Source organism: Thermobia domestica, chromosome 6 (assembly GCF_964235325.1).
Source record: "Thermobia domestica chromosome 6, izTheDome1.hap1.1, whole genome shotgun sequence".
NCBI lineage: Eukaryota > Metazoa > Arthropoda > Insecta > Zygentoma > Lepismatidae > Thermobia > Thermobia domestica.
Genome location: NC_137459.1, coordinates 55,448,580 through 55,472,134, shown reverse-complemented (window position 1 = coordinate 55,472,134; position 23,555 = coordinate 55,448,580). Strand labels below are relative to the sequence as shown.

The 23,555-nt window shown below is 33.1% G+C and overlaps 1 long non-coding RNA gene across 2 annotated transcripts; it reads left to right on the top strand.

The window, feature by feature from the left end:
- Nucleotides 1–2,106: 2,106 nt before the first annotated feature.
- Nucleotides 2,107–18,188, top strand: LOC145687671 (uncharacterized). Of its 2 annotated transcripts, none has more exons than XR_014131707.1 (4): nt 2,107–2,194; nt 8,274–8,591; nt 13,164–13,323; nt 17,299–18,188. It is a non-coding gene; the product is annotated as an uncharacterized LOC145687671 (long non-coding RNA). The 2 variants fall into 2 exon arrangements; XR_014131706.1 differs by lacking the exon at nt 2,107–2,194 and adding an exon at nt 3,186–3,427.
- Nucleotides 18,189–23,555: the final 5,367 nt, after the last annotated feature.

The window sequence follows — 23,555 nt, the reverse complement described above, 5'->3', positions numbered from 1 at the left end:
CAAAAAAAAAAAAAAAAATGGTTCTTACCAATAAATCCTCCCGTGCGGAAACTAAACACTTTCCACACGTATCGGAACAACAGGTTACTATCGTCTTCAGTGGTAAGGTAACAACAATAAAAACGGATGAAATTAACAAGGTGTGGGAAAAGGAATACATACCACAGAATAGATAAATATAACGTGACGGATGCTAAAATACCACAAGCAGAGAACAGTGCGAAAGAATGAGTTGATTTGAAGGAAGCACGATGTCTATGTTACTCCATTATTGCCAAATCCAAAACATATTGCAATATTTCGTCCTACTTTTGATGTATATTTGCTGGATTGAATACGAAAATGACTTTCTATTAATATTATAGTAGAAACTTTGTGATAAATATGCCATATTTAGGCTTAAGAATTGAACTGTTCATTATTTCCTCGGTACATAAAAAGGGTCCCCGAACTTCAATTAATCAATCCAATAGACTTTATGAATTTTTAATTCTGTAAAAAAAACTTTGATCAGACACCTGTTAAAAACAAATTCCAAAACTATGGTTCAACATCAGACATGATGCAAAATTGAAATTTGATTCTAAACTTTCAATTTACAACTATCCTGTATGATAAAGATGAAGAGATAACCAATTGATATTGTGAAGACTGAACAAAACTTTCATTAAATTATCACCTAAAGAAGTTTTCTTGTGCGTAAGCAATGATAGACTGCAAATTCATAGCCGTGTGCACCAACGAAGTTTAAAGAAGCGTTCACTTAAACGCGTTCAACATTAAACTTTCAAGTTTAAACATGGTTCCCGGACTTTTGTTGCACCATTGAAAATCGAAGTTCACTAAACCTCGTTTAACTAAACTTCGGTCAATTTGTAAAATCAACTCTGATTGGTTGTCGTCTTTTGTCTCTAACCTTTGTTTAACAAAGTAACAAATGATGAAAGCATACCGCGTGCCGAGGTTTTCGACTTTCGAGATTGTGTGCATCTCGACTGAATACAACAATAAAGCATGGATCTGTAGGGGCCTACCTGCAATAAAATAAACGAGTGATACTTTGTGTTGCAATATTGGTAGTAGATTTTAAATTAGATTGTAGCGTGTAGTTTTACTATATGGGTCCATAGTATAAGTAGTAGTAGGAAAGCGTTAGAAGTCCCGCAGGGGTTTGTTGGTTTTTTTTTCTCGGTGCAGTTTTACTATACGGACGCACAGATTGTAAAATGTATAGAAAATTATGGGCGAGTAACTCTTGTGGGGCTTCTAACCCGTTCCTACATTTACTACTACTACTACTTATACTATGGATACGTAGAGTAAAACTGCACGCTGTTGACATAAAATGGGCAAACTAAAGAGTTCTGCAATTTTTCCGTATATTTCACAATCTGTGGATCCGTATAGTAAAACTGCACCATTAAGATTACATTAAACTTATAACAAAGAACAAATATAATGTGGATCTATGTGGACCACGGGTGATTTCAGGTATTGGCCAGGGGAACTTCTCCCCGAGAACCATGAAATTCCCTCGGGACCATGTACCCCATGCTTAGGGTGACCAAATCGTCAACTAGAAAAAAACGGGACACCTTTTTTTTTCTGGATAGGTTGCTCCCCTAAATATATTTTTTTAACCCCTCCGTTTTCTCTCTCTTTTCTTTCCTTTTCTTTTCTCTCTCTCTCTCTCTTTTTTTGTATTTCTCACAAAAAAGGGCAAATTTACATTTTTTCGTTTTAAAACCTATTGAAGTTGTGGAATTAATTAGATAACAAGTAACTATCAGCAGCTAACAAAAAATGAAATATTTGGAAACATTACTAAAAATATATGAGCGCTCAAATCTGTCACCGACATGATTTATAATTACTCTCAGCATCGGATTCCAACTCCTTTTATTTCTATTTTGTTACTATTAAACATTATTTCACGTACAACTAGTTTTCTTTTTACTTTCACTTTTATAGTTCTGTACCTTTATTCTCCTTTGATATAAACATACCACATTGACTTGACACCCAGTCTTCCGTTTCAGGCGCTGCTATCGGCTGAAGGAATTCCACTCTCTTTCGCTAAGGCTCTCTCGCTTAGAAGCTGCTGAACCCTTATTGGCTCAACGCGTGGATGTGTCGGGGTGTGAGCTTTAGTTCGCATTTTTGCCACGGCTCAAGACATTTTGGCAGCACAATAGTAGGTTACATCTTAGTCAAATCACGGAAACACTGTACTGTACTGATGACAGCGCCTCAATCTTCCACTGCGCGAAACAGAGAGTAAAAACAGGTTACATTTGTTCTTCATAACACTTTCAGCCCTTGCACTGTCGTCTGCGGAGAGGGGAGGCCTAAGAGGGAAATCAATGGAACCACCACATCCAATACCGCAAACGTCGTAATGACGTTGCTCAGTAATTAAATGGGGGCCGCGGTGGCTCAGTTGTAGAGCGTTCACCTCTGGTGCTAGGGGTCTTGGGTTCGATCCCAGCTCCCGCCAAGTGAACTTTGTGGGGGACAAACACCGTGTGCGTGGGTTTTCTCGGGGTTCTCCCATTTCCTCCCACTTTCTTCATTCCACCATTTCATTCATTACTCATCATCACCGTCTCCTTTAGCCTAACCGGCAAAAACGTGGGACGTAAAACTCAAAGATTTCATTTCATTTTTTCCGATATAATCAATACCTTAAAAAATAAATCATATAAATTAGGAAATTTTAGCGATTCGAAAGGTTTTTTGTACCCAATGTACGTAAATACGGGACATTTTGGCGTCCCGGGAGAATTTTTCAGGACACCGGGAATGGTAGTGAAAAAACGGGACAATCCCGTTTTTACGGGACGTTTGGTCACCCTACCCATGCTTAATGTGGATTCCCAGTATTTTCGTTATTAATATATTTTATCCTCAGTATACTGAAATTCGCCGCCACTAGAAAATAATAAAAAAGAAAATGCTGTAATCCACCGATGGGGAAAATTGATTCACCAGTAACACATATTTCATCATGATATTGTTATTCTAATGTTTTACATCCTTTTCCTTGTTGGCGTTTGCCTACAATTACCAGTTAGCATAGGTAAAGTTGAGGAGCGCTACTATTTATTCTTTCCACTTATGATCTAACTGCATTATTAGGTTCTCACCTGTCCACCAGCTGCATACACATATGTAATATGCTTGCAAACTATTGTTATTAATACAATAAGTGCAAAAACCACGCACGAATGTGTGCTAAGTGGCCAACACAACCTGAGTTTGTATCTATTCCGATTCCAAGCATGGCACAATTTGAGGGATCGTTCGTGATTTTGTCCGAGAAACCAGGCACATTAGGGATGGTGATGTGTGCATAAGAAATGAAAAGTGTGGAAAATATAAACTTCCTAATTTCCGGTGCAATTTCTCAAAATACATTCTTACATATGTAAGTAATATGTGATTATAGAAACAGCATTAAAATGTATGGTTCATAATTATACAACTATAGTGCAAAACCAGCTTGTAGTGATCATCTTCTACAAATTGATACGTATTTTTTGTTCTGATTTGTTCATTACTCGAGCGGACATTTCTACCAAATTTTGACACGTTCTTACATTTTCTGGTTAGGTTAGAGCTTTCTTTTAGCAGAGCATGCACTAAATGAAATGCTCCATTACTACTAGCGGATTGACTTCAGGATGGCTCAGTATCGTATAAATAAAGTGTGGGCGTACAGCATAAAAACTACTTTGTATAAAACACGAACCAACTTGTGCTACGTGGTCACCGAAAAGCACAAATACTATCTAACCGAGTTAGAGTAGGAATGCAGTAGGGAGGCCCGAGCGGTTGCGTGCATAGGGAGCAGGTGCGTCAATGACGGCATATACGCATAAACGAGGACAGTGTAGGAGCACATTTACACATACAATAATTTCTTTATCACTAATAATTCATTTCAATATGCTGTGATAGATGGTAATTACTTATATTCACACTTTCATTCCTTCATGAAAAATATTTCACTTCGTATTTTACCTATGAATTTTGTATTTGGTAGAACCGTCTGCTCGAGTGAACCCTTCATTTGCTTACACGTATACCTACCATCGCAAATTCACCTGTTCCCTACGGTCGCACCTCGACTATAGCCCTCAAGCATCACCTTGGCGTAAACCGTAATAGGTTCAAAAATAACTTGTAACAAGCAGCTTGCAAAGCTTGGTGCGTGGTTTTGAGACGTGTGGCTTTCACTATATGTAGTATGTTTGTATGTGTCTTATACAATTGTACGCAATTGGTTGATACCACTCGAGAAGTTACTAGATAATAACTTTTACGATGAATAACTGGATAATAAATTGTACGCTGTTTGCATGGAATTTTGACGAGAAAATACTGTATTTATATACATAGTTTTACACCCTCCTAAGGTTAACCTTTACTGGAAAATTGTTTGGAAAATACATTGTCGAAAATGCTATGAAAATGCATTGTCCAAAAAAAAAAAAAAAACGCACAGTATATGTAGTTTATTTCTAGTGGGCTCTCTATTGTAAAGCTAGAGCCTCGCAGATTTTCTACCTGCATATCCTCCTTATTTCTTTTTGCGAGTTAACAGACTTACCTGAATATTAAAAAAAAGAACTGTATTCCTAATCTTCACCGTATATTTTGTTTTATTTATTTATCTTTTTATTCTTGTTTATTTATTTAATTTATTTATTTATTTATTTATTTTTTGCTTCTGTATTTCAATAACGAACTTCAGAACTTTTATTTCATTTTATTGATACTACATACATTGTATCTAGGAAAAAAATAATAACCACGAGCAAAAAATTTTCGGAATACGAGAAATGTATTACAATTTCATTAGGGCAAAAATACAAAGACACTATTGAATGTAAGCGGACTGACTTGGATCAAAGAAGTTTAAACCCCCAAAATCGGCCATTCAAGCTAAAACCAAGTTCATCCACCATTTGACCGAAACTTAACCCTGAACGTAGTTGATGCAACAGACATTTACACCGAGCTTGGTTATGACCCTCGTTCAACAGTTGAACTTCCTTGGTGCACACGGCCGGAACCGATTACGAACTTGGTGGGCTGAACCATACGAGTGCTAAGTTGAGACGCTGTGATATGTGGATGCTACTGGGTCAATCCATCTGAAGTGGTACAAAAATGTTGAAAATGGTTGCTCAACCATCTCCGAAAATTATAAAACTTTGAGTGTGACGAACCGTGTGTATGGGAAGGTCAATAACATCATTCACGTTGTCATATGTGCAAGTTTTCCTAAATGACGGCCATCTTTGTTGTCGGTGGAGAGCCAACGTTTGCATTTGCAAGCGTTTATGAAAACTACAGCTGCTCACGACTTTTGTGTATAAATAAATACGCAGGGTTGCAAACCAATACATGAAATCACCAGAAAACTACAGAAAATTACACCGTAAAGGAGCTGTATTTGGGAATGGCATAAAGTGTGGGGTTCATAAGTTTTGTGCTGAATACCATAGCAAGTAAAGAGTTTATAGAAATATCCACAGCTATGATACTACTGGCACCGTAGATTTATGGGGGTCCGAAAGTTGAAGTTTGTGATTTTGATGTCATTTTTGGAGCGTAATATCTCAGGAGGGCAAAGTGCTAAAAATTGCTGCTTATGCCACAAAGTAATTCTGTATGTGAATAAACTATTGCAAAAAAATTATGACTGATATTACATGGATAAAAAAAAAAGTGAGGACATGGTAAAAATGATAAGAAAGCACGTGCGTGATGATGGTTGTAGCCTGGAAAAATTTTAAATGTTTTGATAATGTTTAATGCTAGATCTCAAAAACTATGCATGATGCAGCAATTAGGCCTGCTTTTGTTTATGTTCAGTTGTGCAGAAGCTTGCGAGTGCTGTTTGTTCCATATTACTAGCTCCATGATCATTACCACATCTATATGGTAAGGAGGTTAGCTCCCCTTTTGCACCCACGATACATATCGTCGAACTGGAGAGCGGTATTAAGGCACTGAATGTATCAGCAAAGTGACATTGAAATCCAATCGCAGTTACGGAAGTTAATATGTTCAAAAGGTTGCGTTATATCTATTCTAACTATATATATAAAACTACATGAACTGACATAAGATAAAGAGGTACTTCCGAATGATGTAGAAAGTTGAAATTTAGCATGATTGTAGCCTTCAAGTATTAACCCACACGAAAATTGCCAAAAGTTAATATTTTTAATTTTTAGGGGGATGAATAAATTTATGTTATTTAAATGAGCCTTTTTCTGACTTATAATCTCAAAATTTAGGTACTTGAAATTGCAATAAAAACTTGAAATTCGATATGCTTGTACGTTTCAGTTAGCGTTACTTAAGTAAATTACCAAAAATAAAAATGTTCAACTGTAGAGAGGTTTTGTGGGGAACTGAAAAGTCTTCCCAGCGTGATTTATATGGGACATCTTCTACGCCCCAAAATGTTTAGGTACTTTCAGCAGGATTAGAATGATGACATTTCGCATGATCGTAGACTTTCAGGACTAACTAACAAGAAAATTGCCAAAAGTAAATACTTTTAAATTTTAAGGTATCTATTGGGAAGAAAAAGTAATTCCCATGTTATTTAAATGGGTGTTTTCTTGTGATACAAAATCTAATCTTTTAGATAGTTGAAATGCGAAAAGAAACTTGAAATTTGGTAGAATTGTAGGTTTAGAGGTTCGAAAAAATGAAATGAAATCTTTAAGTTTAACGTCCCACACTTATGCCGGTTAGGCTAAAGGAGACGGTGATAATGAGAAATGATCGAAATGAAGAATGTGGGAGGAAACGGGAGAATCCCGAGAAAACCCACGAGCACGATGTTTGTCCCCCACAAAGTCCACACGGCGCGAGCTGGAATCGAACCAGGGACCCCAAGCACCGGAGGTGAACGCTCTACCACTGAGCCACCGCGCCCCTGTTTTTGAGGTTCGAGGTCATAGGCCGAGCAAATGCGGGAGTCTGGGTCCGGAGTCCCCAGCTAGCCAGAGACTAGTCTATCCTATATAGCGCAACATTGTGAACATTAACTTCCGTAAGTGGGATTGGATTTCAATGACACTTTGCTGATACATTAAGTGCCTTAATACTGCGGTCCAGTTCGACGATGTGTGTCGTGGGAGCAAGGGGGAACTAACCTCTTTACCATATAGACGTGGAAATGATCATGGAGCTAGAAAGATGGAACAAACGCCACTCGTAAGCTTTTGCACAACTGAACACAAACAAAAGCGGGCCTAATTTCTGCACAATGCATAGGTTTTGAGATCTAGCGTGGAACATATCCAAACATTTATTTTTTTCCGAGCTACAACCATTGTCACGCAAGTGCTTTCTTATCATTTTACCATATCCTCACTTTTTTATTAATGTAGTATCAGTCATATATATATTTGCAATGGTTTGTTCACATACAGAATTACTTTGTGGCATAAGCAGCAATTTTTAGCACTTTGCCCTCCTGAGATATTAGGCCCCGAAAATGGCATCAAAATCATAAACTTCAACTTTCGGACCCCCATAAATCTACGGTGCCAGCAGTATCATAGCTGTGGATATTTCTGCAGACTCTTTGAATGCAATGGTATGCAGCACAACACTTATGAACCCCTCCTTTATGCCATTCCCAAATACAGCCCCTTTAAAGTGTAATTTTCTGTAGTTTTTCTGGTGAATTCATGTATTGGTTTTGCAACCCTGCATATCTTTTTTTAGACGAAAAAGTTTATATTCTCCGCGTACCTCAGTCTCTCCTGTAAAGATTCGTTTTTGTTTGGCGTTCGTCTGATTCGTATGTCCTGAGCAACTGTAGTTTTCGTAAACGCTTGCAAATGCAAAAATTGGCACCCACCGACAACAAAGATGGTCGCCATTCAGGAACACTTGTACATACGACAACGTCAATGGTGTGATGACCCAAGGTTCATCACACTCAATTTTTTATAATTTTCGGAGATGGTCGAGCAACCAGCTCTGGACCACTTCGTATGGATTGACCCTACTATCGTAAAATGCCAGACTTTTGTTATTGCAAACTTTTGAGTTAATTTTAAACCTCATTTCGGTTCAAATCAACAATTAACTTGTTAAACAATAAACTCAGTGGTTATCTCTGCATCTTGTTTTAGACGATACCTAATAGACTAAGAATTTACTGTTAGCTTTACGAGTTTTCCTAAATTTTATATTATCATTAATATTATCTTATGTATTCTTGTTATCACTGACAGGTAACTTCCTTGTAGAGTGATAAGTTACACTCTATGAGCTCACAGCAATTCATTCGTACAATACAATAATTATCTCTCCTGTTTTCCTTTCATTATCATACCCGTTCCTTCTCTCTCAAAACATTTCCAAGTACTTCCTTCTTTTCTGGTCCAAAGGGTATACATTTAACCTTCCTCTAAGCCTACTGATCACCAAAGATACGGGTGCACTGATATTCCGTTAATAAAATCAATAAGAACATCAGAGTGGGTCACGTTGGTGTCTGTTCAACTCAAGGAATTCTCGGAGTCCGAAGTCCAGTACTATCTTACTGTCTGGTAAGTCATCGAAATTTCTTTACGATATTATAATTTCAATTATCATAAAATAAAATTATAATTAAGAAAAGGTTATGGAGGAAATTAGGTTGTCTAAAATATACAAAAATTAACGTTAACTCGTTTCATGTATTTTGTTCACCAACCTCTGCTCTTAATAACCCTGCGACAATCCACAGAGCATAGATTACACTCCAGTTTCCTATATATCTACACTGTAAAGCACTGGAAGGAAAGACGTGATAAAATTGGGCATGATGCTCCAATAAGATCAATCCATCTAAAGTCGATAAATATCCATTTAGTCAAAATATTAAATACTGTGATAATCCTGAATGCCATATTAAACGGTAAATATTTCAAGTTCCCATACAGACCAGAAATGATCTTCTCAAACTGGAAATCGACATTTAAAATTGAAATGCACCAGTTTAAGCTTACAATTTTTTAAGTTCCTTTTCCTTGGAAGATTTGTTTGATGTAAAACTGATCTAACCACAATTTGGACTACATTTTCAGGATGAAGGCAGCACTTATAAAGAAGTGTTTTAAATATTAGTTTGTTTTTTTCTTTCTTTAAATATATTTCAAATCTTAAGCAAAACTTCCAACGTTCCATTAGAGAAAAACGACTTTAGGTCTGAATAGATGATTTTCAGTAAGTTACGAAATTGAAAACTTCATTAACTAATACAGTATTCAGGATTTAGTTATAATGGTACTTTATATTACGACAAGGTTCAATTACATTAAATTTTTATCCTAATAACATTTCAATGTCATTATTACAGTGGAAGAAGCTGAAGTTATTTATTCCGAATCTAAAACAAAAATCGTGACTTTCCATTCTAAAAAAGTCAACTTCCGATCAACACATTCTATTCCAGTCGGTTTTGAAAATAATAATTTAAAAACAAATCATTCTTAAATTTGGCACATGCAACTTAATATGTCATGAGTCTAAATACAATAAGAGATGAGTTAAAGGACTGGTACAAATTAACGGACTTTTATCAAAATATCAATATATAACAGTTTTGTAATGTGTGTAATCCGTCTTAGTTAATAACACTGATAGGCCAGTCGAATTAGTTATCAATCGTGGACACAATTAATAATGTATTACTATTTTTGCTCTCCATAGGACTGTTGCAATTCTGCTCCTCATCAATATACTAGAAGTTCCCACTTATCCAACGTATGTTAACATCGCCATCTTGGAAAATTCGGTTTTGGGGTTTTTTCTCCAAACCGACTAGGTTTAGAAAGAAAATAAACTGAACCAATTTAAAAGAACAAAAAAAAAAATCCTTTAAAATGAAACTCTTAGATTATACCCAAATCTCACCATTCTCCAGAAATGATGGTCAATTTCCGGAAAATTGTATTTAAAAGTACGTAAGAATTGTCAGCTTTATCGGACTGTTGAAATGCTTTAAGGATTAACGACCGTTATTCATCTCCAAACTATAGTTTTATTACAAAAGATGTATTTTAGGATACGTCTTGTTTCTTGATGATCGGGGAAATGTTCTTCCCCCTCACCCCACCATACTCAAACAGCCTCTACTACAAAAGCTATCTATATTTTGTATTTCGTCATTTTTTTCTTAATGAAAATGTGAATGTTATTTATTTCGTTATTCAAAATGTTTGTTCGATTCTGTCGTTGATATCAGAGTTATACCCAGAAGGACTCAAGGGGCTCTTATAAACAATAATTTAAAAAACAAGAAGATAAATATTAGAATCCTCCTCTCAAAAGTATCCCGAGAACGACCATGGTTAAATATATATATATATATATATATATATATATATATATATATATATATATATATATATATATATATAACACTATGCTTCTCTTTGACGTAATAACGTGATATTTTATGCGATGTTAACAGCGAAAAACTTTGAGATTGATTGGAGGCTTTGACGTTTATACTACATTTAGGAAGCAGTGAATAATCGTCTTCAATTAAGATGGAAATACGAATTTAGTTGAAGTATTGAAATAATAAGAGATTGATATCAGTCATTGCATTTCTTATTGGTTAATAAAGATGAAACACTTTGGGATACGGCTGCGGATGCAAAAAGTGAAGTGTAATGATACCTATAAGTAGCTGCTATAACTGAAAAGGATAAGCAATTTCAAGATTTCTTCACTATCTTAAAAGACACGTTCGTCATAAATATAGGATTATTTGCTCTCCAATCTTTGCCTGTTTTTTAAGTAATCTTATTCAATACGATGACTAAAAGTTCGTTAATTTTGAATTGGAAATCATCCCTTTTCTCAAGCTCCATATTTTATAAAGTTCAAACGGTGTCTCGTGGTATTCATGTCATTTAATTGACGAAGTCTTCAGTTTATTCATACAATTTTGTCATGCATATCGCGTGTTACGGTCTCTCTTTAATTATTAAGCAAGAAATTCTCGAAATATGAGTTCTGATTTTCCTCAATGTTCATCTATCTTAGTAGATTTCTATAGTACTATTTCCTTAAATGTTAAGAGTGCTCAATTTCCAAGTTTCCCTACGTTTTCTTATAGGAAACTTATTGGGCCACGGTGGCTCAGTGGTAGAGCGCTCATCTCTAATGCTTAGAGTCCGTCTGCGTAGGTTTTCTCGGAGTTCTCCCGTTTCCTCCCACTTTTGTCAGTCCACCATTATCATCCAACACCGTCTCCCTTAGCCTTGATGAACTTCCTCTAGGGTATGTCGATAGCATACGCGCCTTTGTCCGGAAGACCGGGGTTCTATTCTCGGCGGGAGCTCTTATGGTTCGGATCCCATGTTAAGTTGTAGGTCCACGTCTCATAAAGCTTCGCTGCTGAACAGGACACTAAACTCAAAATCGAAACCTTAGCCTTGGTGCACAATCAAGGGATGTTAACTATTATATATACAAAATTATTCGCCACATTCTTCACCAATTGGATATCCAGTCTTACTTTCTTTCCTGCAGATCTGTTTATACATGTCACACCTTTCTTAACATTAGTTTGAATGGTATCTTTCCTAGTGTATGCAATAGCTTTCTACAATAATTATGAAGAGTAAAAAAGTCTCTCTCTCCGTTTTTTTTTTTTTTTTCTTTTCAATGCCCCAACACCATACTCGCATTTGTTAATATGGAAAAGCCCCATTATAGAGTGACTGCAAGGTTAACACTTAGTATTTCATTGCACAAAACACAATTCTTCACCACTCATTTTCACATTGTCACTACGGAAATTATAGTGTATTGCACAAAATATTGTATAAATATGCATATAAGCTAAAATTAGATACTGTATAGTATTTACATTATCTTAATATTTTCCACTGAAAGTTCAATAACACTAAGTAACATAAATTATAAACAACAAAGTTTAATTCCGTTCTCAAACCCTTAACAGAATAACATACTTTTAAATCGCTTACCTTTTTTTTTTCACATCTCAGTAGTCGCACTCCAAAATATTTCATCCTTATTAATCAATAATAGATGCAATGACTGACGTAAAGCGCTAATCAACTCTTTACTTATACTCAATTAGTGTTAACATTTCAATTGAGGGTAATTAATTACAAATACAGTATAAATATCAATGCATCAATAGCGCTTTTCTTTCCTTTCTCTCTTACCGCAAACTTACCTCAAAGCTTCCGTGGACAACAGTTTTCAAATGAAAGAGAAACGAAGTGGAAAATGACGAAAAACAGAATATAGCTTTAGTAGTGGATATAGTTTGAAAGGAGGGATGCAGGGGTGCGGGATTGAAGTGAACATTTCTTCGCTTATCGAAAATCAAGAAATATCATAAAAGTTTGGAGATGAATTACGGGAATTAATAATATAAATATTTCAATATCCCGTTAAAACTGACGATTCTCAGATTAATTTTTGTTTTAAATGTAATTTTCCGAGAAGTGATCATCATTTCTGAAGAATGAAGAGTCTTGGAAAAAATCTAAAAATTTTATTTGAAAGAATAGTTTTTGCTCTTTTAAATTAATCCAGTTCATTTTCTTGTTAAACTTAACCGTTTCTGAGAAATTAGTCGAAAACTAAGTAAAGATGCCTCTTCGTCCGCCATTTTTCCAAAATATTGGCCTTAACACAAGTTGGATCAGTAGGGACTTTTAGTATTTTGATGAAGAAGACAATTATAACAACCGTATGATGAAACAAATTCATTGTTAATTATATTCACTAGCACCATATAAGCGAATTCTAATTCAACTGGCCTGTGAATGTTCATACACTGCGTAACATTTAGACCAATAAGGTTTTTTTTTTTTTTTTTTGTAAGATTTAATATATTTTAGTTTCTAGTGCAATCAGCTGATTGCAGACTGATAATCCTAATAGGATAATTGAGGTAATCCTGATAATAGGATGATTTGATTTATTCATAACAAGAACATACCATCTTACTGACATTACCTCAATTTCTTAAGAGTGAATTAACATAATTACAAACTTGCAAGTGTCAAAACATACACTAGCAATTTTCAGAATATCTTGGGTTTATTTTTATTTATTGTATTTTATTTATTTATTTATTTATTTTACAGGACGAAAAGCAGCAAAGAATGTTTAATTACTGTCATCTTCTTTAGAGATGGATCAATCGTGACCAAAGCCCCAGCGCGGTCTGAAATGTGATTTCGGAAATGATATGCAGGAACAGAAGATATGATTTCTTAAATGAAAAGTAATAGCAGCAGTTGTAAGGTGAGTTCTTTCTTGCACATGGAAATAATTTGATGTCTCTTTCTTTAAAAGATGTTCTCTACAAACAGCGATCAGGATGTGTCTAACGGTATTCATGGCTTAATTTCGTTGTGTGTGTGTGTGTGTGTGTATGTGTGTGTCATTAAACGTTTATCTTCTGTCTCATCAATGTTTATCTTCATTATTTCAAGTTAAATTTTACTACCTACATTTGGATGAAATGATCCAATATATTTCAGGCAAAAGGAAAAAAAAAAATCTTGTAGGTCTTATATCTGTAGAACTACATTTAGTGTAGCCAAACCCAATATCACTTAATTCAGTATGATGTGCGTATTCAGAAAAAAAAAACTCGATTTAGGGGCCGTTCAAAAATTTTATGGCCCTGTTTCAGAAACTCCAATATATTTCAATCAAATATTTTCTTTTAGGCCTTATATCTGGAGAACTACATATAGTATAGCCAAACCCAAACTATCACTTAACTCAGTATGGTGTGCTTATTTCATGAAAAATACGAAAACTTGATTTAGGGGGCCTTCAAAAATTTTGAGGCCCCTGATCCAAAAAAACTAATTATTGGCCAAGATCGCAATCTTTTGATGCATTTTTTAAAATCTTTTTTAAAATTTTTGTTTCAATTATAATTGCCTATCTGCCTACCTATTTTCCATGTTCTTAGTGCTTAAACATCCGGTTTCTAGTTATTGCCCCGTTAAATCACAATATGTGGTTAAGTTCAACCACCTGTTTCAGTGAATATTTATATAAATTTCAGCACGATCACAATTATTGGCTTGATATAGTAATAGAATTGTATAGTTGATACATATGAAAATTTGAAAAATAACTTTAAGAAATAAAGTACAAAATTAATGATATCTTATGCACTGAATGTGGTACCAAAATATTCAATTTAGTGTGAGTTCTTTGCTGAACTTTTGTACATATGTAATTATCTGCTATTTTCTAGAAAGTATCTTTAGACATTTGGCTTACTAATCTCTATACATAAAAGAAGAAATCCTAACTGACTGACTGATCAACGCCAAAATCAAACTGTTTAAGAGGCCTCATCACGGCGAAATTAAAATACCACTACTTTTAGAGTAATTATTTTACATCTTCAAATAGATAAAAGATAATCGAAAAGTGGAACAAAAGCTCGCTAGACAATATTATTTTACATGAGATACCGTTATCATGACTCACTTACCTGCTTCCGATTTCCAGCCATTTAGAAATTCGGCATTTATTTTCGCGTTTCTAAATGGCTCCAAACGGAAAGCTACTAGGTGACTCGTGATAACGGTATCTCATGCAAAAAATATTGTCTAGCGCGCTCTTGTTCCACATTTCGATTATCTTTTATCTATTTGAAGATATCATATAATTACTCTAAAATTAGCGGTACTTTAATTTTTCAGTGATTAGGCCTCTTAAGCTAGAAACTTGAAATTTGAACAGGGTACAAAATTTATGATGTGGGGTCCCACTAATTTTTTTTTTTTTTTTTTTTTTTTTAATTCGACGGGGAAAGGGTAAAAGAAGGGTGGCAATTATTATCTTAAAATGTCCATACTTTGGAAATTCTGAAGGTTAGAGACATGAAATTTGGTATGTAGACGTCTCATTTAAAATAATTAGACACGTGTTTCAGTACTTTTCTTTTATATTTGATCTAGAAGGGAAGAAAACGAATGAGAAGGAAGAATGGATTGGAACTACAATTACCATAACAACATACCCATATCTTGGAATCTCTTAAGGTTACAGACATGAAATTTGGTATTTAGGCTTCTCATTTACAATAACTAGACTTGTGTTTCACCGTTTCCGATATTTACAGTAGAAGTTAAAAAAAAAGGGGGGGGGTTATAATTCTATGGCTGTGTCTCAAAATCCGTTAAGTTTACAGACATGAAATTTGGTATTTAGGCTTCTCATTTAGAATAATTAACGACGATTTTCAGTTTTTTTTTCTTACAATGGAAGAAAACTGCGGGAAGAAAGAAAGATTCGGGGTTGCAATTTTTAAAATAAGATGGCCATATCTCGAAATATCTTAAGGTAAGAAGCATGAAAATTGGTATTTAGGTTTTTAATTTAAAATAATTAAAGACGTGTTTCAGCGTTGTTTCATGTTTCCCTTAGAATGGAAGAAAAACGATGGGAAGAAAAAGGGATTGCAATCGTTATAATAAGATGGCCACACCCCGAAATTCCCTAAGATTATAAATATGTTAAGGATATGAGAGGTACGAGCCTACAATAAGGGTGTATTTGGGGGGGGAGGGTGCAAGTCTTTAACAAGCTGAAGGCTATTTAATATAGGCCTACCGATATTTAGTGATAAAAAAAATATAGTATTTGGTTTACTGAATTAACATTTTAATTTAATTTGTATAATAAATAAAACTATTTCTTCCTATACTAAATTTTAATATTTTAGTGAATAATAATAAACAATAAATAACTTTGAACTGTATTTAATTCTAGTGCACAAACTTAAATCTAAATTTTAACTTTTATTGAACAATAATAAATAAGGCAACCAACTTTATGCTTTACACAGATGTATATAATGTTTTATTTTTCCTCTTATCTGATTAAGAAAAATACAAATTTTAAATTCTTTTAACAGATCCACAATAAAAAAATGTGTTTAAAGATATTACTTATAATAATAATATAAGTTGTTTTTCATCGATTTTGTCAGAAGCTGCTTCGTTGGCATATTTTACCAAAAGCATGAATCTATGGCTGTATTTTCCTTTTAAATAAGAGAGGTCTCCATGGCGTTTGAATTCATCTCTCACCATTACTATCCCCTCCCACCATCTTATGGCACCTTACTCTCCTTTCTAGTGAACATCATTTGGATTAAAAGAATTAATGTTCTTGGTACTTAGGCTATTACGCTTACATTACGCTTTATTATGCAGTTTTTCTAAATCATGCCTTAATATGCTATTCCTTGAATTATACTTCATTTTTACCCATTTCTATTACTTATTTGTTTTATTTTACACGTTTTCATTACACAAGCATTAAAAAGCATGTGCCTGCATAGTAGACTTCTCATATTTAAGAAATTCAGAACAAAGAGTACAAAATAGAGTACCGACTTCTACTTTGAAGTGACCAGTTGGGAATTCTCTTACTCTCTGAAATTGCACATACTCTTGATTTTGGCGCCTTGTAATAAGTACAACCAGTCTTGCCAGCCTTTTTACATAAAGGAGGAAACAAAAAAAAAAATCCTCCTGAGCGGAAGGTGCGGAAATAGAAGGAATTCAAACTTTTCATTGTTACGCGTAAACGGAATTGGCAGTTGATTTCCATTGTTTTTGTCATTGATAATGGCCTTTGTTGATCATTTTTTCTTTGGCACAAAATATATTAAGAATGTTTCTTTATTATACACATACACAAGGTTCTGGAATAAAAAGCATTTAGCATTATGCTTTATTTCTGTAAATTAGCCTTTATTATGCTTATAAGATTAGCAAATTTGGATATGTAAAGTGGTCAAAGTCACAGATATAGTACCAACCACAGGTGAAAAATGCCATTATGGTTTTACTGCTTTCTATGCTTTATGGTTGCCCTAATAATATTTAAAAAAAAAATCAAATTTGATTTTTCTTGCTAAGTAGTATTTTGTAGGTCCGAGTTAAACAACGAAAATAAATCTTCATATGCGAGTGAACCAGTGTAGAACCACAGACAAATATAGACTGGAAGCCTTCGAGTTACTAATTACATAATTTATTAATCAAATAGTGAAATGATACGTAATCAAAATTTATTCCTATATAACATGGTACAACCTATAAAATATGCACACGATTTCCATCCTTTGATTACTATTATTTTCTCGTTGAGATTTAACATTTGCCTCACATTGTAGTATTAGTAAACAGCTAAGTTTATATATTTTCCTTGTATTCTAATTCAGTTCTCATTTTACAGGAATATGAAGCCAAGTCTAAACTCCCAAAATACAAACGCCGCTTTCATACTAATAATCAAGACGACAATTATCTTTGCGTTGTATGCCTGTTCAGGCAGTGCAAGGTCAAGTTCTGTCCACGCCAACACTTCCGTGTATGTCACGAATGTTCGGAAAACATGGTAGATAAATCGTGTCCAATTTGCAATGCGACGATAAGGATTCTGATTGTGAAAACAAAGAAGTGAACCATGGGAAAAGAAATGGGACAAAATTAATTGATAAAGTAAACAAAATACAACTTCAGAACACACACACACAATTTCTGAACTTTAGAACTTGGCAACCAGATAAAAGCAGTCATAACTGTCGATTTAATGTCTGTATGTTAAAAATGAGAATATAAAAAGAACTTAAAACAAAACAGAAAGCAGGTTCGTAAAAATACATACCAATGCTTATTTACCATAATCACTAATATTAAAAATAATGTATTTATAGAAATTAATGCAGTTAATTAAAGCGGTTATAAGTATTGAGATTGCACAATAGTTTGATGTATAATAAAATAATTAAGATACTTAGGTTGAGAAAGTGTGTATATGATATCTTCAAGCTGTTTAGTTTTAGAATTACTACACTTACAAAGTAAAAAGAATGATAATAGTTGTTAGATTAAAAGTAATGGAGATGATCAGATAGTAGATTTTTCAACGTCAGCGTGAAATTATTGTAACAAATATTGAATTGCATATGAGATTCTTTGTATGTTGTATATTTCATAATTAGTTTCAGATGAATATTGAAATTAAAAATAATGTTCATACAAAAAGTAATACATTGATTGTAACTCGATAGTACTTATTCTGATTGAAGGATTGTTTGATATGTATGAAACTAAAATACTTAGATGAAGAAAGTGTATATATATATATATATATATATATATATATATATATATATATATATATATATACAATATCGACAAGCTGTTGGTTTTTAGAACTACCTCACTTACAAAGTAATAAGAATGATAATAGTTGTTAGATTAAAAGTAATGCGAATGATCAAATAGTAGATTAACATTAAATTATCATAATAAATGTTAAATTGCATATGAGATTCTATTACATGTTGTGTATTTCATATTTAATTTCCCATGAATATTAAAATTAAAAATAATATTCTCACAAAAATTAATGCATTGATTGAAATCCACTAATACGTATTCTGATTGAAGAATACTTTAATGTGTATGAAAACTAATAAAACATTTAGGTTGAGAAAGTGTCTACATATGCAATATCCACAAGCTGTTGTTTTTTCGAACTACTTCAGTGACAAAGTAATAAGAATGATTACAATTTTAGATTAAAATTAATGGAAATGATCAAATAGTGGATTTTTCAACGTGACCATGAAATTATTGTAATAAATATTGGATTGCATATGAGATTCTCTTGTATTTTGTATATTTCATATTTAGTTTCATATGAATATTGGAATTAAAAACAATACCCTCACAAAAATTAAAGTATTGATTGAAATTCGATAATACGGTATTTGTTGTGATTGAAGAATAGTTTGATGGTTTGAAAATTTAAAAAAAATACTTAGGTATGGAAAGTGTGTATATATACAATATCGACAAGCTGTTGATTCTCAGAACTACTTCATTTACAAAGTAATAAGAATGTTAATAGTTGTTAGATTAATGATCAGGGAAATGATCTAATAATAGATATTTCAACATGACCATGAAATGATTATAACAAATAATGGATTGCATACGAGATTCTCTTGTATTTCGAATATTTCATATTTAGTTTGACGTTAATATTGGAATTAAAAATAATGTTCCCACAGAAATTAATATATTGATTCAAATTCTATAACACTTATTCTGATTAAAGAAAAGTTTGATATGTATGAAAATTCTTAGATTGAGAAAGTGTGTACAGGTATATACAATATCCACAAGCTGCTGATTTTCAGAATTACTTCATTTACAAATAATAAGAATGAAAATAGTTGTTAGATCAATAGTGAGGAAAATAATTAAATAGTAGATATTTCAACATGAGCATAATAAATATTGGATTGCATATTAAATTTTATTGTGTATTGTATATTTCATATTTAGTTTCATATAAATATTCTCTCTTTCTCTCTTTCTCTATGGCCTTGTGAACCCGGAGGTTCAATGTCGCCTTTACGAAAGCTCTCCATTGATGTCTGTCCCGAGCCAACTGGATCCAGTTTCTATTTTGGATTTCTATTTTTGCTGGATCCATCTTAATACTGTCCTCCCGTCTATGACTAAGGATTCCTAATGGTTGATTTCTGATTGGATTCCCAGTTTAAAATTTTGAAAACGTTCCTACTTGCTTCCATTCTGCCTGACTTTCTTCTATCCATTTCATTCCTACATGACTTGCCAACTTGAGCCCCCTGGACTTGACGACCCTAACAATGTTTGGTAAATTTTATAAATTATGCAGCTTGACGTTTTCGCCATTCTCCATTCCCGTCCCTCTTGGATCAGAATATTCGTCTCAGGATCTTGTTCTCAAATACTTTAAGTCTTCGTTCTTTCCTCAGAGTAAATGACCATGTTTCGCAACCATACAGAACAACAGACATGATTATCGTTTTATATTTTTTAAGCTTGACATTCCTCAACAGAATTCGCAACGACAAGAGATTTTGAATTGAATTATAACACAAGTTCCGTGCTTTTCGTCGTCATTTAATTTCTTCATAGATATGATATTGATCTTTTAATATTAGTACTAGATATTTGAAAGTAACCACTTTGTCGAAAGTATTATTTGGTATTTTGACGCATCCATAATTTTCAGTATTACGATCCCGACGACCTTCCGTGTATTTAATTTTCTCTGCATTTACTTCTAAATCCATGTTTCTGCAAGTGTTTAATAAGACCTCTAAATTTCTTTCTTTTGTTTTACTATCATCCCCTATCAGAGTTACATCATCAGCATACTCCATAACCTGGTGAATGCCACTCAGCTCTAGGCCATGGTTGCTATCTTTGATTACCCTTATAGCGTACTCCAAAACAAAGTTGAATAATAATGGCGACAATGCATCTCCTTATTTCAGGCTATTCTCGACTTGAAAGCTCGTGGACAAGAGTTTTCCTACTCAATCTTTACTTTGGGATTCATTTAAACATATCTTAATTAATCTAAGTAGCTTTTTCGGTACTACAAAGAATGTTGTACAATGTTTTTCTCCTAACTGAGTCTTAGACCTTTCTAAAAATTTATAAATAATTGATGTACCAAGATAATGTATTCCCATTTCCTTTCGAATATTTTTTTCGAATGGTAAATATATGGTCAATAGTTGATCGGTTTCGCCTAAATTCGCACTGTTAATCTCCAATAATTTTATCTGCGTATGGAGTCAATCTTGCTAATAGAATGTTTTGAGAGAATATCGACAAAGTGTTGGTTTTTGGAACTATTTACAAGGTAATAAGAATGATAATAGTTGTTAGATTAAAGGTAAGGGAAATGGTCAAATAATAGATTTTTTATGAGTATGAAATTATAATAAATATTGGATTACATATTACATTTTATTGATGAATATAAAATTAAAAATAATGTTCTCACAGAAATTAATGTGAAATTCTATAATACGTATTCTGATTGAAAATGAGTTTGATGTGTATGAAAATTATTAAATTACTCAGATTGAGAAAGAGTGTGTATATTCAATATCGACAAGCTTTTGGTATTTATAACTAGTTCACTTACGATAAGAATGATAATAATAATGAGTAATAGGTAATAAGTATAAGTAATAAGAATAAGTAATAAGAATGATAATAGTTGTTAAATTAATGGTGAGGGAAATAATCAAATAGTATATATTTCTACGTAAGCATGAAATTCTCATAATAAATGTTGAATTGCATATGAGATTCTATTGTGTATTGATATGAATATTAGGATTAGAAATAATGTCCTAACAGAAATTAATGCATTGATTTAAATTTGATAATACGTATTGTGATTGAAAAATAGTTCGATGTGTATGAAAATTAATAAATTTCTTAAAATGTCAATTAGTTTGTAATACAGTGTTGACAATTTGTTGATTTTTAGAAGAAAAATAGGATTTTATCGTTTTTTTATAAATATTTCATAAAAAAATATTTTAATTATTCTACATGAATATAGCACTGATATTTCCTGGTTTGCAAACAACAAACTATTTCTAAACTCCCACAAAACACCCTGCTTATACTTCCATTTTAACCACACTAAATTCACATCATATATAGTACCTCAAATAGACGAAAAAATAACAAAGCCAGAAGAAACAGTCAAGTTTCTTGGTTTTTGATAGATAATAATTTGTCCTGGTCTCAACATATTACAAAATTATCTCATGAATTATCTTCTGTAATTTTCCTAATAAGGTCACTTGTTCTCATCTTAAGTAGAAAAGCAGTAAAAACAGAGTATCATGCACTGTTCCACAGCAAAATTAGATATGGAATAGCCTTTTGGGGTTCATCCACTGGCTTTGAGGAAGCTTTTACACTCCAAAGAAAGTGATAAGAATAATCACCAATACTTCATATTATATACTTCTTGCAGATCGCTATTCAAAGACCTAAATGTTTTTCCACTTTCTTCATTGTATATATATGAAACATTACATCTACAAGAAACAAGAACTGTACAAAAAGAACTCAGACAAACATGGATATAATACGAGAATGAAGTCACATCTCCAAGTTCCTCTTCATAATACCACTCTGTTTTTGAAAACAATTGCATACAAAGGTGTACAACTCTTTAACTCACTACCTAATCAAATTAAGTCTCTTACCAAACATGAAAGTTTCCAAGAGGCAGTACGTATTCTGTTGCTAAATCACTGCTTTTACAGTGTGGAGGAATACTTGCAAACTGATCTAGGGTTCTGCTAAGTCGCAAATGTAATTTTTTTGTGCATATTATAGTTTTCTATTTTTATCACGTTTTTCTATCATCTGGGAAATATTGTAAAAGTAATGTTTTCAGTATAATATGAATATATATTTGTATAATCACACCATTGACATGTTCTATACAATATGGAAATCAGCCAATGTAAATAGTCATTGAACACAATAAAATCCAGTTCAATTCTATTTTATTTTATTTTATTTTATAATAACATCTCTTATTGGCTCTGTGAAGAAAATTTGATAATTCAAAAAGCTAAAAAAGGTTAATTACTAATGTTGTATTTGAAAGAAAAGAGCAGGAAAAAGATCACAACGATACGCCATTTTAATAGAGGAATTAACTCTTTCTAGTCCTATATACATTTTCAGTGTTTATCACTGAATAATTTAACATTCTCGTAATATTCGTTGTGAGAATTTAGTAACAGTTTTCTTCAAACATATACGAACGTATTGCTTAATATTAATGAGGATGCACACCAATTGGCTTTTAGGCGCATGCTGAAAAATAATCCATAATTAAAATTGATTTCTGCAAAGCATTGTAGCATTAATATATTTGTATATATTAGAATTATCTCCGCCGGTCCTTACCTTTGGAGATGGGTGCTATAATAAATAACACCGGAACGGGCACGTTGCAGTTTTTTCAAGACTTCAAATTTAAGTAAATAATGATACAAATTGATTTTAATTCTTATTGTAATGTATTTGTTTTATCTTTATTGACATTTACTTGTTAGCTGGCGCATATAGTTATGTTTTCCCTCACCTTCTTCTCTGTTATTACTAGACTTCGGATTTTAAGGCAAATGCCTATTTTGTTCCCTTTATAGGAAGTAAAAAATACTTCGGATCTTTACGAATCATGAGGAATTAAGCCTATTAAAACACTTTATAAGTGCCCTAAAAATGCCTAAAATGGAGTTTAGCGCCTATTTTGGCCGTTTTGGCCTAAAAATGCCTAAAACTGCAAAAAATACAAAATTCCTGTATTTTTTAAATAAACTTTTTTTTTAGTGTTGAGTGAAATTTAATTGACAAATCTGAAGGCAGAGTGAGTGTGTTTGTCGAGGCTAATTTTAGTCTAACTCGTATGAAGAAGTGAAACGCAGAGGGTGGTTGTATGTAAAAAATTGTTTCTAAAAGTTGAGCTATTTCTGCTCAAGGTCAAGCCCATTTGTGAAAGACAAAGACAAACCATCCCTTTGCATCCTGCAGACACTGTACTGAAAGATCTCTATCTCTTTCTGTCTGTCTCTCTTTCCCCAGGGGCAAAACCAA